The 16,908-nt window shown below is 45.3% G+C and overlaps 1 protein-coding gene across 1 annotated transcript in view; it reads right to left on the minus strand.

Moving 5' to 3' along the window:
- The window catches only part of LOC147736704 (GTPase IMAP family member 7-like), a 300,921-nt gene that overhangs the window by 199,352 nt on the left and 84,661 nt on the right, over positions 1 to 16,908 (minus strand). The gene's annotated exons all lie outside the window — the stretch shown is intronic.

Genomic DNA, 16,908 nt, shown 5'->3' on the forward strand with positions numbered 1-16,908 from the left:
GTGACTCGTTATGTTACTAGCCTTACAGATAAGGCTAGCGGAAGGAGATCCCCACCAATTTGGACTGTACCTCATCGAGGTAATTTCGGTCTGCAAATTAATGGTCAGAATGTTAAAAATCCACAGGAAAAGAGTGTCTGTTTCCATACGTATGTTTATTCACCCCAGATTTCCTCACCGTTAGTGCCATCACAAGGCACATATTTTGTCTGTCATGATAGAGCCTATACGTGGCTTCCTACCTATTTTTCAGGAACTTGCTATGTGGCTTTTCTCCTTCCTCCAACGTATACTGCTGCTTCAGGTCATCATAGAAAGAGATATGGTAGAGGAGTTATTGATTTCAGAGACACTGCAGGACAAGAAGGAGGTGACTTTATAAAAGGGTTGCTTCCTTTTTGGGGCCCAATGGCTAACAGCAGAGACATTAGACAGTTAGTTTGTGTTGTTGAGGCTACCATAAATGTAACCTCTGGAGCCTTGGGTAATATGACAGCTGAACTTCAGGCGGACCGCCTTATGACTTTGCAGAACCGGATGGTTCTAGACATTGTTCTTGCAGATCGTGGAAATTCATTGTGTCTAGTTGCTGCATTTACATTCCAGATAATGCCCCTACAGTATACCAAGCCATTTCCAAATTGCACGTAATTTCTGAGTCCATACATCAGGACACAGGAGATTGGTCTGTGATGGGATGGTTTTGGGGACTACTGTCCACATGGGGATGGAAGATACTAACATTTCTTGGAATGGTTATGGCCATCATTTTTTCGTGTTGTCTTTGTTTACAGTGTGGCCCTGCAATCTGCGGTCTTTGTGCCACCAAGTGTGTCCCAAATCCTGTGTCACAGAAAACAGAGAACATTAGAATGATGGTGCAGCAACAGCTCGATGACCTCATGGCCATAGACATTGACTCAGACTAACTTGAGTCCTTTGTGTTTTGCCTGAGTAATGGCAAAAGGAGGGTGTGAGGTTCTTCGGTTTTCGACTTCGTCCCGTATTTGGCCGCCATTTTGTGTCTCGTCGCCATTTTGTATTGCCCTCACTCAGGCAGCATGGCGAACGGAGTGTTTTTGCTTTTCTCAGCTGCTACGTGTCTCTCTTGTTAAAGAGTAACTCCCTGCCTTCGTTTACGAAACCGATGTCAGGGTCTGGTCGAGTTCGCTAATCTATGTCTGGGTTGACTGGTCCCTCTCTCGACAGACTATTTGGGTTTCCCTATTCTTTCTTTACATTATCTTATCCGACTGGCCTTCGCTATTCTCTCCTTGTGTTCGCTTGTTACACATCTATCCTTTGAGGCACACAAAATATGTCCTGCCACCTGCAAAGTGGATTGTTGGTACTAGTACTGATTAATTTGTTGGGAGGGGTAACACACGGGGTCTGAGAGAGGGGCGTATTTGGGACACCCGATAGCTTGTTTTCCAACTTTTCCTATTTGCCTGCTTTGTATGTTTATGGGTGTCAACTGTGTAAATATGTCAACTATAAGAGATTGTGCGCCACGGATTGAAGTGGCAGTCTCCTCAGAACCCACCTTGCGTGTAACTTCTGGGATAACTGTGCTTAGCTGCAGCTAATAAACCTGATTTTCTACGCCCAACAGAGTGTCTCGTGTCTCTGTTCGACAAGGCAGGTGAACTCGGGGATTAAGGCGTGCCCTGCGCCGCCAGGCCCATAAGGCCCGGTTCTCCAGATTGTAGCAAGAGGAGGACGTCTGCTGCAGCGGAGTCCACTAGGCCTACTGTTTAGCATCGGCCACATAGTGTGGTTTGATTAAGTCAATTGAGACAAATATTTTCTCCTTTGTTCCGGCAAAGGCGGGAGCAGCACAGTTCTTGTTCCGTGTACTGCAAGGACTGGTACAGGTTTTCTGTAAGAAGTTCTGAATTCCTTTTTGTCCGAAATGTTCTCTCTGACCAGACCCCCGACTTTGGGATCCAGACAGGTATTTGATATTTTGATATTTTTGGGTATTTGTAGAGCGCAGACATACGCTCCGGAAGGAGCATCTTGGCGCTAAGTTAGCAAGCAGCGGATACATAAGAGATGGTACGTGGTGAGGAGACTAAGGCTAGATAGCTGCCAATACAGAGGTATCTGATTGTTGGAAGACCCAGGTCTTTAGGAGTTTTCTGAAGGTGCTCTCCTTGTCGGTTAATCTAAGATTGACAGGAAGATTGTTCCATGCCCTAGCCGCCAGGACGGTAAAGGTCCTCCCGCCCCTGGTTTTGAGTTTGAATCTTGGAATGGTAATGAGATTTGTGCCAGATGATCTCAGATCTCGCGAGGGGTTGTAGTGTATGAAGCGCTTTGCAAAATAATGGGGCCCTGAGTTTTTCATAGTTTTAAAAACAGTAAGGAGAAGTTTAAAAAGAATCCTTTTGTGTAACGGTAGCCAATGGAGAGTGTTCAACGCCGTTGAAGCTGATGACCTTCTAGGAAGTCCCAACACCAATCTGGCGGCTGCATGTTGTATGCTCTGCAGCTTTTTAAGAGTGGACTTTTTTACTCCCGCCATTAAACCATTACAATAATCAAGTCGGGAGAGTATTAGAGCTACCGCAACTGATTTTCGGGCTGCAATGGGGAGGAAGTCAAAGAATTTTTTCAAAGACTTAATGAGTCCAAAACAGCGGCCAGCAGTGATCCTGACGTGGTCATCGAAAGAGAGGAATGAGTCGAATTGCACGCCCAGGTTCCGCGCTGAATGCACAGCGCTAGGTGGAGCCTCAGATCCTGTGGGCCACCAGTCAGTCGGGCAGAAGGATATGTCTTTGCTCAGCAGTATGATTTCGGTCTTGGCACTATTGCATCTTAGATGATTGTTGTTGAGCCACTGGAAGACATCGGAAAGACAATTTTGGAAGCGCGGATCTGCGCTCGTACACTTTTTATCGACCGTGACGACAAGTTGTGTGTCGTCAGCGTATGACGTGACGAGGATCCCATGGGATTCTATCACAGCGAGGAGGGGGGGCGATATAGATGTTAAAAAAGAGGGGACTTAATATGGACCCCTGGGGCACTCCTGATGTTATAGGTTTCTCGCTGGATAGATAGGGACCCAAGGACACAGTTTGGGACCTATTAGATAGGAAAGATTTAACCCATGCCAAAGCTGTGTCTGTCATGCCGATCTCTCGCAGTCTGTTGATCAGGATGACATGCGAGATAGTGTCGAACGCTGCTGTTAGGTCAAGCAGGATGAGGATGGCCTGCCTGCCCTCATCCTGCAGGAACTTGATAGAATCAGCTAGTTCGATCAGAGCTGTTTCTGTGGAGTGACCAGAACGAAATCCCGACTGCTGCGGATGCAGGATGTTACCAGTCTCTACAAAGGTTTTCAACTCTTCATATACCAGCTGTTCCGTGATTTTACCAAGGACAGGTAGTAGTGAGATGGGACGCATGTTGGTAAGATCAGTGGGGGATTTGTTTGGCTTCTTCATCAGAGGCTTCACAATAGCCTTCTTCCAGTCATTGGGCACCATCCCGGAGTCGAGAGATTCATTTATGATGGTGTTAATATAGGGATTCACTGTATCAATCAAATGGTGCAGGATGCAAGGTGGACAGGAGTCAGTGGGGGCTCCTGATTTACATGCCAAAATAGCCTTACGTGTTTGTTGAATGGAAACAGGTTTGAAACTAGAGAGCAGACAGTGGTTGTCTGTAACCTTGCATGAGGTGGTCAGGGGAAGAGGGAAGTCTTTCTGAATATTAACAATTTTCTCTACGAAAAAGTCAGCGATTTGATTGCACAAGGTTGCCGATGGGGGAATTTCCGGCGCGAGAGTTTTGGGGTGGGTGAAGGACTTAACTATAGTGAAAATAGTTTTTTGTTTTTGATGGGCATCATTTATGGCTTTAGTAAAATACTCCTTTTTGGCCTTTTTTATATTAGAGAGGTATGATTTCCTTTGTTGGACATAGAGCGCCCTTGCAGCCTCATTGTACGTTTTTCTCCATTTTCTTTCTAGTCTGCGACAGAGAAGATGGCTATCGGATAGGGCCTGGGTGAACCAAGGTGCGTTAGGTTTTCTTTTATGTTGATTCCCATGTTGATTTTTGGGTGCGGAATTCTCCAAAACAATTTGGTCAATCCAAGCATGGAAATTATGGGAGTCGACAATTACGTCTCCAGTTGGTATCGGGGGTTTAGGTGGGGGTTGAGAGGCCAATTTAATATGTTCCGACACTTTCCTCCAATTCACTGTAAAGGAGGGGGGGGGCGTTTCTTGTTAATCAAGGTGGGGGCTTGTGTCTTGATATTAAAAGGAATGAAAGAATGGTCAGTCCAAATTTGAGGTATCGGGAGAGACGTGGTCAGAGTTGTAAGGTTAGAGCAAATACCGTCAAGGGTATGACCCGCGATATGAGTGGCCGCAGTGACAAGTTGGGACAATCCAAAGATATTTAATGAATGTTGGAAAGAAATGTCATGGGGGTCTATACAAGACTCCAGATGCAAATTCATATCTCCTAATAAGGTAAAATTGGGATAGTGCAGTATAAGTGCTCCCAAGACCTCATCTAGTGACTCAAGAAAAGGGGTGGCATTCCCAGGAGGGCGGTATATGAGTCCCCCTGAAAAGGAGGTCACGGCATTAATTTTAATTGAAAAGCCTATGCCCTCACTTTCTTTGAGGTGGCCTAGATCAAATATATGGCAGGGGAAGGTTTTTTTAATAGCTAAAGCTACCCCACCGCCACGCCCAAGTGGTCTGTCCCGCCTAAAAATTGTGAAGTTAGGGGGAAGGGCAGTAGCCAGGTCGGGATTTGACGAGTCATTGAGCCAAGTTTCGGTAATAAAAAGAACATCTAAATCATGTCCTGTTATTAAATCAAGTATGTCTTGGCTGTGACAGGCTAGGGATCTAGCGTTAATGAGACCTCCCTTAAAGTAAGTGGGATTAGTCTTTAAAGGGGAAGGGGAGTCAAGTACTTCCGAGGTTAAGAGGGGGGGTACCCATTTGCAATGTGAACATAAGAAGGGGCTGGAGAGGGGATCAATAGGGGGGCAATCAGCGCAGTGAATGACTGTTTTAGGACGTAGGGCGAGTAAATTTCGGCTGTCGAACCTGATTGTAGGGGCTAGTTGGGCAGCAAGACCTGCGCCCGGCGCAGTCCGGTCGCGGACGGGCGCAGACGGGCTTGGCTTAGGCGCGGCTTCGGCGCGCGTCCGGCGCGCCCGCTGCGCCAGCCCGCTGAGCCGTCTGGCCGGCATGCACATATTATAGAAAGGGAAAATGGCGGGAGGACGGCGCGACTAGAGCGCTGTCCCCGCCTGACTCAAGATGGCGCCCACCGCTGCCGAGAGTCGGTAAAAGCGGTAGTGCCAAATGTGGGCGGTCAAAGCCTGCTGCAAGTGTCAAGGTGTCAGAGTGCCTCCCTAAAATAATTCCCCTTAACTTTTTGAAGCCCCCCAGAAAAAAGCGGATCAATGTGGTGCAAAGTAATCAAATTTTAAAAGCGTTCCAAATGCTCAATAGATAAAATACAATGACGAGTAAAACACCACGATATGCTGTGTGCGCTGCTCGCAGCCCCAGTTCCCCTCACCGGGGAGAGCATCTGAAGGGCGCGGAGCGCGCGGAAAAGATCACTTAAATAGTCAGATGGGCGGGAGGACGGCGCGACTAGAGCGCTGTCCCCGCCTGACTCAAGATGGCGCCCACCGCCGCCGAGAGTCGGTAAAAGCGGTAGTGCCAAATGTGGGCGGTCAAAGCCTGCTGCAAGTGTCAAGGTGTCAGAGTGCCTCCCTAAAATAATTCCCCTTAACTTTTTGAAGCCCCCCAGAAAAAAGCGGATCAATGTGGTGCAAAGTAATCAAATTTTAAAAGCGTTCCAAATGCTCAATAGATAAAATACAATGACGAGTAAAACACCACGATATGCTGTGTGCGCTGCTCGCAGCCCCAGTTCCCCTCACTGGGGAGAGCATCTGAAGGGTCTTGCCGTGACTACCTTGACTTCCTCAGTGGCGGTCTGCTATAGATGGACATTGATTTGTTTTGTCCTGGATTCTTTCAGATCCTTTAAAACAGCCAAACGATCATGGATATCAAATGTTTTTTCATCCCCCACTGTGTCTTCACACACATTTTTGTCCCAAACAGGACTTCATATGGAGTGATACCCCAAGAGAGCATATTGGCCAGTTGTTTAATGCCCGCTGAACCCCATAAAGGTGTGTGACCCAACTACTGCCCTTGTCTAATACCCTAGCTGTTAAAGATTGCTTAAAGTCCCATTTATTTCTCTCCACAACCGAATTTCCCTCAGGATGGTACGGAGATGAGAACGGCAATGCTACGCCCATTCCTTCAATGGCCTCTTGTAAGCTCAAGAGCACGACTGAGCTATTCAGATTGTACTGTTGAGTAAGTGCGCCATGTATATACTATGTTAGGCGCCATTTAGTGTAGTTCCAATAGTACCCTTTCATGAAGGACCTACTCTTTTTACGGATAACATATACTATGGGTCTGGTGGCAAACTGACTTCGTACACCCCCAGCGCATATGTTAGCCTATGTTTTTCATTAGCTAGCTCGCAGTGCCACTAACATCTCCTGTTATCAGAGAGATTTGTTTTTGGCAACCTCAGAACATAAAAACCTCGGACTCGTGTAAACAATATACTACTTTTCACCCAGTCACTCGTGCATGTTTGTTTTGCTCTCAGAGAGACACATAGAAGAAAACAGTTGAGCGTGTTTACAATAAGAATTTATTGTACTGTTGTTCTTCTCATGTAAAATAGGTGCGCTGCTACAACTGTAACACAGTAGCAGAGATATAGAACCAGCGGTACAGTGGATAAAAAGGAATTGTATTGTTCTACCATTTTGCAGTAGTCATGAACACATACATGATTATATAAAATGCATTTATAAAATAAAGTGCATACTCCTAAGATGCCTGACTAGATGTACCTAAGTGTACCTAGCATGTGAGTAGGTGCTACAGAGCATAAGCGTATGAGCCAAGAGTCCCACTAGGAATTATTCAAACCCCCTTACCTGAATAGTGAGAGTGTGGGACTTCATCCTGGACTTGAGCTGGACACCCCGTAATGGATGGTCAGACCACTGTCAGCTGGAGCGATGGCATGCCGGAGCTGCAGCTTCTCCGGTCAGTGTGGCGGCCTTAAAGTCTCGGTTCCCTCCTGCCTTCTGATAGCAAGAGGTGCGATATTTATACAGTCTATGTACGTGTGTTACCCATTGTTCAGTATGAGGATGACGTTGGGGATTAAGCCTTGTGCGTCGATGGGAGAGGTGAAGTATACCTCCTGGAGAATCTACTCATCAATTATTCATATGTGCTAAGGATGACATCGTAGCAATATCGATTGTGAAATAAACCACCCTCGGCATGGAACTAGGTGAAAGGTTTAGTCCATAAAAGGCTGCAGTCCTTATAAGACGTTAAGTCCCTATAAGGCATTCTGTCCTTATAAGGCGCGTTCATATGAAAGAACGGGAGATAATGTAGGAAAAGTGTTCAATGTTTTCTGGACCCCTATTAGGGTACAGTTGAATGGAGTCAAAGTCTTCTCCCGTTTTGACCTGAACAAGGATATCATCAACTCGAGCTGGAAGAGAACTGTGGGTATATTACTACTTTTTCGACTCATGTTGGTTTCCTCAGATACAAGGATTGAGTTTTGGAGTGTTGATGACAGCAGCAATAATTCAACCGATTATGCATGCTTTTAACTACAGTGGTAACATACTAGTATTTGGGATGATGACACAAAAGGAGTATGACAAGGCTCTTACACAAGTGACCCAGTTACTTGCTGATGCAAGTCTCAATCAATCAAGCAATCATAGGTTTGTTAAGCGCAGCTACTCACCCGAGGAGGTCTGAAGGCATGGGGGCGCAGATCCTTCGAGAACTTTGAGGTCCTTTGAGACCTTAGAGAGTATTGGCATCTCACTCTGAATGCAGCAAAATCTGAGTTTCAAAAAATCAAACTTAAGTTCTTTGTACTCATTCTCTGATGGGGGGTATGACTCCTGACCGAGATAAAGTGCAGGCACTGTCATCTAGTTGCCTCACACAAGATCCTCCTTATGCATGGCAAGGGTTTGCTCAAGGTACATTTGTGACTTTGCTACTGTGAGAGACTTGAAAAAACTAAACGTCTGCTTCCAGTGGTCTCCTGAATGTGAACAAAGTTTCAAAAGAATAAAACATGCGATAGAGAATGCATCCATGATGGCCTATTTTGATGCAAAGTTTCATACTGAGATCAGTCGACGAGAGCCCAGTGGGGCTGGGGATAATTCATGCTAAGCAAAATGGGCATCAGAGACACTTTGTGGCTTATGCCAGTCAAAGCCTTACTGACACAGAACATTTCTATTCTCAGTTGGACTAGGAGGTCCACAACTGGGTGTAGTGTCGGCCTTCGAAAATTTTCATGTGTTACTATATGGTTAACGATTCACTATCATTACAGACCACCAAGCGCTTCTCACTATTTTCGGAAACCCAAATTTCAAGATGTCACCGGCATTGAGAAGTGTGAGTTGCAAATGCAAGAGTACGAATATGTAATTGTAAGCAAGCCAGGTAAAGTTCAGAACCTTGCGGACTACTTTTCACGAGCATCATAATTCGACATCTAAAGCAGCTGAGGAGTCTATCAGCTTTATTGTGAGGTCCTGCACACCAGAAGCTCCATCTGTTGAACAGATTATTGCTGCTGATAAAGCAGATGAGAACATGCTTATTATTAAGGGCATCATTTCGATTCAATCATGGAAGAAGAGTACTCACCTCTATATTGACGATGTCGAATTTTAAATATTCAAAAATGTACAGGGTGAGCTTTCCATTACCAGTGAAATAATTGAGACACACACTTAAAAACAAAATCTGGGACCAATTTTTTAATAGGCAACGTTACAAGACATGCATTTAAAATGCATGCCATTACAACGCTGTCATTACAACGACTGTGTTGTTATATTGCGTACCATTACAACGCAGGTTGACTTGCTGTAGTGGGGGCAGTGGATTTTGGAATAGTATACTTTACTATTCCAACTTCAGTCTGTGCAACAATAGGGAAGATGTTGTATTTAAAATCCAACACGTTCTGCCCCCCTACAGCAAGCCATTGTAATGGTTTCCGTTGTAATGGCATGCGATGTAACAACTCGGTCGTTGTAATGAACGCGTTGTAATGGCAATGTTTACCGTTGTATTGAGAGGCTTGAGAATTGTAATACCTAAGAGTCTTCGGGCCCGATTCACAGAACTAACTTAAGACAAAATCCTAAACTTACTACCATTTTGGTATTCAAAGAAGGTACGACTCCTAACGTTAGGACTCCTAAATGCCTTCTGTGAATACCAAAAGTCTTAAAGTTAGGATTTTTCTCAGTTTAGGAGCAGTAAAGTTAGGACTTCTAACTTCTGTGAATACCGAAATGAGTAAGTGCCTTCTGCAAATACCAAAATGGTAGTAAGTTTCGGATTTTGTCTTAAGTTACTTCTGTGAATCAGGCCCAATGACAGCAAGTTATTGAGCTTGCCCATGAACCACATCGTGGCATTGTAGCCACCAAAAGAGCTTTCAGAGTCTGAGTGACTTAAATGACTAATTTATTTGTGTGATTAATAAAAACTAATCCAAACAGACAATCAATATAAAAAAGTTAGTTAAAATAGAATAATATTTCTTCAATTCTTAAAAAACGCCATTTGGTGTATTTTTGTTTTTTTAAACGCAGTTAATATAGTTCCTTTTAATGTGGCAAAGCGAAGTTTCAGTGGGGGCCAGTCTGTGTGGGACTCTTCACCAAATGGGTCCCGGCATGTGCCAAGGTTGGCCTGTCCATAAGGGCTTGGCGGGCGTGGTATATAAACTTAGCGAAGTTGGCCATATGCTTGACTGTGTCCAAACAAAATAACTGTTGAACAGCCTCATTTGCCGTCCGTGTCCCTAGTTGAAGCAGAATGGGCCTTAGGTAGTAGCGGCGGGCTAGCAGCAGGGCAGAGCAACATAGCTGAATGGGAGCCAGCGATTCCCGCTTGTAATGGCAGAGGCGACACTCCGTAATGGCTGACTTTACTTTCGCGGAGTGATACAGATATTTTAGGGGGAGCAAGTGTAGTCTAGCTGCTAGTATCCTATGTAGGGCGTGCCTCCCTACCAGCTGTGTGAGATGTGGTTTAAGGCCATGTGATGTATAAAGGGAGCTTTGGGTCTCATGAATGCCTCTAGCTGACAGAGCTTTGATGACCAGTATACGAGAGCATGATCTTACTTGCTTTTTTATTGATGTTTTAATTGTGGTGTACTTGATTATGTTGGGATCCCAATTATCAATGGCTACGTTCAGCAGTTCTTTGGCTGAGAGAAGGCCGGTATACCACAGGTTGCCCGGTTGTTGGAATTGTTTTTATAACACTCTTCTTTGAGTTTTCTGGGCCTGCGGTTGTTAAGTAAAAGTATTTTGCCAAACTCGCCAGTCCTTCAAGGGATTGTCGATTGAGGTTGAGTTCCAGCCGAATTAAAGTATTCCTAGTGCATACTGGAAGACTGAATAGTTTTTTATAGGCTGCGCAGTGGATCTTTTCAAGGTCCTGCGCAAAGTTGCCTGGGAACGCCTGTATCGCATAATTAAGGGAAGGTAATAATTTTGCCCTCAGGACTCGATGAATAGCCGTAGTTGTTGGGCTTTCTAAAACGGCATGAAGTTTGCAGATGGCAAAGGTGACCATTTTTCCTTTCTGCTTAAGCTTGTAGCGATGGACCTGTGAACGCCCAGTTTCGCTGAACCAAATTACAAGGTAGTTATATGTTTGTGCACTATGCACTGTTAATGGGCCCAAGCTCCATCTCATCCATTTCTTTTTCGGGTGGCGTCCAAAGATTACTATCTTGGATTTTTTGGGATTTGCAACCAGTTTGTTTTTAGCATTATAATGTGCGAGAGCTGTTAGAGCTTTTTGGAGGCCGACTTTGGTGTGATCCAAGAGCACCAAGTCGTCTGCATATTGCATCAGTTGGATCTTGGTTCTCGCAATCCTTGGCGTTGCTAAAGTGGCTCCGTGCAGAGCGCTACCCAAGTCCGCTGTGTATAAATTGAAGAGCAGCGGAGCAAGGACACAGCCCTGTTTTAGCCCATGATCTGTGTTGATTTTTGTGGTAGCAGATTCGCTTGAGAGTTTGACTCTTACCCAAGTTTGCGAGTACAATGATCTGACGCCCTGTAGCAGTTTTGGACAGATGTTCCTGCTGGCCAGTTTCTTCCATAATATGTTACTGTCTACCCCATTGAATGCTGCTGTGTAATCAATGAAGCAGGCAAAGAATGGTTGATTGCTATGAACCATCGTTTGGTGTATTAAGTATGAAAGGGCGATGATGTTATCTAGCGTGGAAGCTCTTGCTCGGAACCCAGTCTGGTAAAAAGGAAGCAGATCTTCCCTGCTAACCCAGTCTGTTAATTCGTTCAGGAGAGTGCTTGCGTAAGCCTTGCCCTCAATATCCAGTAAGGCTATCATACAATAGTTCCTGGGGCCAGTGCTTGACCCTTTTTTGTAGATTGGATGTAATAATGATCCTCTCCAGGAATCTTGGACATCTTCTAAGAGCCTACACTCTGCATACAACTGTGCCAAATTTTCAGCCCAAAAGTTAGTGTCCTCCCTAAAAAGTGAGCCGGGCAAACTATTTGGACCCGGGGCTCCGTTATGGCGTATTTTTTTTTAAATGGTTCTTATTGTCTGTGTTCCTGATGAGGTGTAATGGCCACAGTGTCTGTGGATTCATTTTACACTTCCCTTGGTTGATCCCCAAAGGTTTTTGGACTGTTATAATTGTCTTTGAATCATCGGTGTAAAGGGGTTTTACATGGGTTACCTAAGTGCTTGCGTCAAGTGGGTTCTCTCTGTTGTTGGTCCCATGAATTACTTTGTTTAAATATTGCCAGAATTCTTGAGATTTACTGGGTGCAAGCAACTCGATGATCTTCAGCCATTTTGCCTCTGTGAGTTCGCGTTTAACCTGCCAGACCAATGTTGTATGGCTCTTAGCTGCTAGTTTTAGTTCTTTTTTTGCAGATTCAGATCTAGTTGCTCGGAAGGCCCTGTGTTTGAAATTCAGTTGTCTGGAGGATTTTTTAATTGCTGGTTGATGTCCCAATTTATATGCGGAGTTACCTTGAGTTCTGTCAACATTGCTAGTAATGTTGCCCCCCCGAAGCAGAGATGCTAATTCATATGCTAGTGAGCCCCCATTCCCCAATGCGACCATTGTCGTTATGGCCTGTATGCCAGCCTTTCCATGTTGCTTTCCATGAGGCATACTTATAATTCGGGAGGGCCCCCCATGTTATTCTTCTAAGGACACTATATAGCTCTTCTCCCTTTGTGGCTCCAATGCAGCGAAAAGTGTGACGTCTTTTCCCAGCAATGGACAATTCTACGGTTAGAGCTGCATGGTTGCTTTCATTTCAAGGTTGAGCAGCTTAGTTTAGCATATGTTGCTGTAGGTTCTCGCTTAATAAAATATAATCTATTGTGGTCAGGTTATTGTCAGTGGGTGCTATTAGTGATGTTGGGTTGAATTTTATGATTAAAGAGTGTGACGTTACCAGGTTAAATACTCGCATTAGGGCGTTAAATCTTCTGGTGTTCCCATTGAGGTGTTTTTCCGGTGCGTTTAGCCCTACGTCGTGCGTGTTGAAGTCACCAAGAATGATGGAGTCCGTGCCTGTGTGCTGTAATAGCAGAGATTTGATTTAATTTAACAGCCGAGTAAGTTTATCTTTTAGACCCGACCCATGGCGGTTGAAGTAGACGTTGATCAAAAGTATAGCTGTTGGGCCGCCTGTCGTATTCAAGCCTTTCAAAGTGCCAACCAGGAGCATGTCTGATGAATTCTTTATTACAGAGAAGAGACTTTCAGTGCGTGCTTGATGTATATTGATATGCCACCTGATGGTCTCCCGAAAATGTTGGTTTTAGTTGCGGGTTTGAAATATTCAGTAAACTCCCCTAGTGGTGTTGATGAAATGGCCCATTTTTCTTGGGCGCAGATTATGTCTGCTCCTGCAAGGAATGTTATTACCCCTAGGCTTTGCAAGGCTTTACATATCCTTGCGACGGTCCAGGTCAATATGTGTATCGTTTGGTGGTTCTCAGTGGGGCTGCTATGCTGAGGACTGGCAGTATTTAAAACATAGGTGGTCTTTAATGGTATTTGTTGGTAACCTGATAACGGTCTAGGGTTAGGAGCTAGCGTTTAGAGCCAGTGGGAACCAGGACCAATCTTTGGTGCTGTTCCCCTTGGTTGAACATAAGCGATTCCCACCATCAACATATTTGGTGATTTGAATTGAGTTGTTGCTCCGCTGTGTTGCTTGTGGGCCACCTATGGAGCCATGTAAAATCGTTTCGGTGGTTGATGCAGTTAGATGTTTACTGTTCATCCACTTCTGTATGTTCAGATCTTGTTCTCCCAGTTGAGCGCAAGGTACTTCTCTGGATATTTGTTGAGAGGTGGGGGCTTGAGATGTATGCCCCAGTTGTCCAGTTGCATTTTATACCCTCTCAAAATGTTCGCCATGGTCGGGTTAGAAAAAGGTATCTCAGTTGTCTTGTTTAATTCGTTCGGCCCTGGGCAGAAGAAAGCCACCGACTCAATATCGGCTGTTTTGATGTTTGCCAGGCCTGGCATATTTTCGCAGAGTTTCAGGAGGTTTCCTTTATTGAGGATGTCCCAATTCCCCTGTGAAGTATATTAAGGATATAACAAAACTTTCGAATTTTCTCGGCCTGTAGCATGGGCCTCGGGGGGGGGGGGGGGTTGAGTAAATTGGATGAGATCTTAGTACTTACCAAGGGCTCTATTAGATTCCAAGTTGGGTTTTCACAGAGTGCAAATCCCCTCCCGGTCCAAACTGTGCTTGGAATGCAGAGTTGCGAATCACTCCCGAGGTTAACGATGCGGTCCAGGGTGGATGAACAATCAGTGAGACTTACTTGGGCGATTTTCCTCTCCCTTTGATCATTAATTTTATTTGCAGAATAGGGCTCATTATAAGCTATTGATTGGACAGCAGCAGGTTTGTATGTGGTTTCTTGGCGTTGCTCTTCGATCTGTGAGCCCTGTATGTTAGTCAACAACTGGTCACTGGACACAGGAGGTGTTATGGACTGAGTTTCAATTAAGGGCCCACTTAAAATGCCTGTGGAGCTCTGACTATATATTTCAGAGGTGGATGTATCGCTGATTTGTGAGCCACTATTTTGATCAGCGGTAATTGTTTTATGTATGGGGTCATAGCCATTTTGATCTTCCTTGCTATATTCTTTGTTTTCATGTTTTACTAGTACAAGCCAGTGCTTAATAGTCCCTTCAAGAATTCTTTTGTCGTTTTTTGTTTTATTTAATTTTCTCTGTTTTTTCTTGTTTTTCCTGGATAATGGTGGGGGTGCCAAGTCATTTAATTTTCCTGGGCCGGCATCAGTAATGAGGCATGTTTGTGATTTGAACTGCAGGTTTGGTGCCAAAGTCTGACTGTTGATACTCATTGGGCCTTTAAGGTTGCTACTGTCATTCCTGAAGGATCCCTGAGGTTGTTCTGAGCTGTCTTGGGTATCTTGTGGTCATTGATGTGCATCCTGCCTGGACTGCAAATCTCGTTCCTGTTTTGGTCGGTTCATCTCCCACAGGCCCTTGTAGGACGTTCGTAACTTTTGCTGTATTATTTTCTTTGTGGCTGGGCTTCGTATTTGGACTCTGAGATGTGTTACTGGTCCACCTGGTGGCCCCACTCTTGAGGTCCATAACTAGGGTGCTCATTATTTCTGGGAGTGTTTCCAAGGTCCGCAGTGTTGGGGAGCATTAGCAGTCATTTTGTATTACCTGTAAGTCTGTGTGTGCCTGAGCTCTGCGTACCAGGGAGTTTATCTGTTCCAGTTTCGAATCCACTCCAGAAATCAGGCTGACGACTAATTGTAGTATATTTATTTGAGTATCTAATTTGTCTGCGTGCATTATGGCAGCATTTGCCATCAAGATCAAAGCTTTGTTGATCAGAGCAAGATGGGTTTCTATGTTTTTTTTTGCGGCTCCGTACCGTTTTCCATTCCTGTTTTGGGCGAGGCGGGCCACCATAGGTCATTTATGCTTAGTCGGCTTAGGTCTGGGTCTCGGTCAGACCTCTCTTTTAATAGAAGGTCCCCTTCCCCAAGCTCAAAGGGCTTAAAAGGAAAAGCTAGTGGGTCCAGCTGGGGTTTCAAAGATGGACAGTTATCCGTGGTGACCGTGATGTGTCGAGCTGAAGAAGGAAGACCCTTACCTATGTCACTCTCCTCTTCCATGGGGCTACTGTCTAAATCTGTGGATCCCTATGTGCTGATTCCTGAATGGGCCCAGCTAAGATCAGTTGCATTTTCTTTTACTTGCGGTTGTGCGCTGTTGCCCTTAACTATAATAATCTCTGGTGAAAGCGGAGCGATCAGTGAAGGGCTTTGATTCACGTTATCATTTCTTTCAGTACCTACTGATGTATTAGCAATGATTTTGTTGATTTTGGTGCTAGTTGCATGGCACAAGGTTTCTGCTGTCTTTCCACAATTATTGGAGTTGCCTAATTTAGGCAATTGTTGGAAGTAGTTTCAGATGTCGTTGTTGCCTTTGGGGCTGTTTCTTCTGCTAGGTGCATTACTATTACTCTTGTTATTGTCTGTTACGGCGTACTTACTCAGATTTTGAGTTGTATGTATGTTTATATTTTTCATTAGTGGCAAAGGAGAATTTGATTGTTCTTCTCCCAATTGTTGCCCATCCTGTAAGGTCGATCCGTTTATTACACTAGCTTTGCCGGGGGATACAGCAATGCCTCTCACTCCTTCCCACCGCCCTCCAACCACTCTGACCACCACTGGCCCTGTGCCTCGCCGTCACACTCTGCCCCGCACCTTGCTGTCATGCAATAGTGCAGTGTAATGTCAGCCCCCAGGTCTCCCTGACAAGAGGGCCCCCCTTGATGTCTCAAGGCCTCTGTTGGAGAGTGTAGGAGTAGACGCTGCCTTGAGATCTTAGGAGGATCAGCCAACTTCGGCCACAGTCCCAATCACACAGTCACCGCTAAGTCTTTGCTTGACCAAATGGGCAGCCGGGCAGCGAGTGAGATGGATATGAGTGCCGGGAGAATGAGAGCAAGGAGCAGAGAGCAAAAAGGAGTGAGGGGGCGAGGGAGAGTAAACGAGCAATAACGCTGCCACCACACCGGCAGAACGCAGCTCTGCTTAACTCACCCCATGCTCCGGGCTCCAGGCTCAACCGTGCTCAATCAGTCTCGGACCCCTGGCTCAAGTTACAGGCTCGTTTCGGGCTCTAGGCACCAGGCGGCAAGCTACAGCGGCAGCAAACTCGGCGCCGGATTCTTGACCATGTCCAGGTCACGGTTCACTGGCCTGCAGACCAGACCGGCCAGCTCCACTCAGCTCAGCCTAGGACGGATCCTCTGCGAGGTCAAGAGAGGTGCGGCAGTTGGCAAGCTCTGCAGGGTTGGCTCCTCCTCCTCCAGCTTGTCGTTCTCATCATTTTTTCTTTTTTGGGGGGGCATCAATCTCAGTCCCAATTAGTGCAATTAATGCAATAGAGAAGTGTGGCTCAGCTCAATCGCCCCCCCTTTTAAAAACTCCCACGAACTCCTGCCGCCAGACCCGTTGAAGCCGTTAAAGCTATGTTGGATATACTCTAAGAGTCACATAGGAATGGTAGAGAGTACAAAGGTCTACTGCATATACTAGTGATTAGAGTTATCTCTATATACATAGGGAAGGGATACGGATGGATATACTCTAAGAGTCACATAGGAGTGGTAGAGAGTACAAAGGTCTACGCATATACTAG

The sequence above is a fragment of the Lissotriton vulgaris genome, chromosome 1_2 (genome assembly GCF_964263255.1).
Source record: "Lissotriton vulgaris chromosome 1_2, aLisVul1.2, whole genome shotgun sequence".
In the NCBI taxonomy this organism is placed as follows: domain Eukaryota; kingdom Metazoa; phylum Chordata; class Amphibia; order Caudata; family Salamandridae; genus Lissotriton; species Lissotriton vulgaris.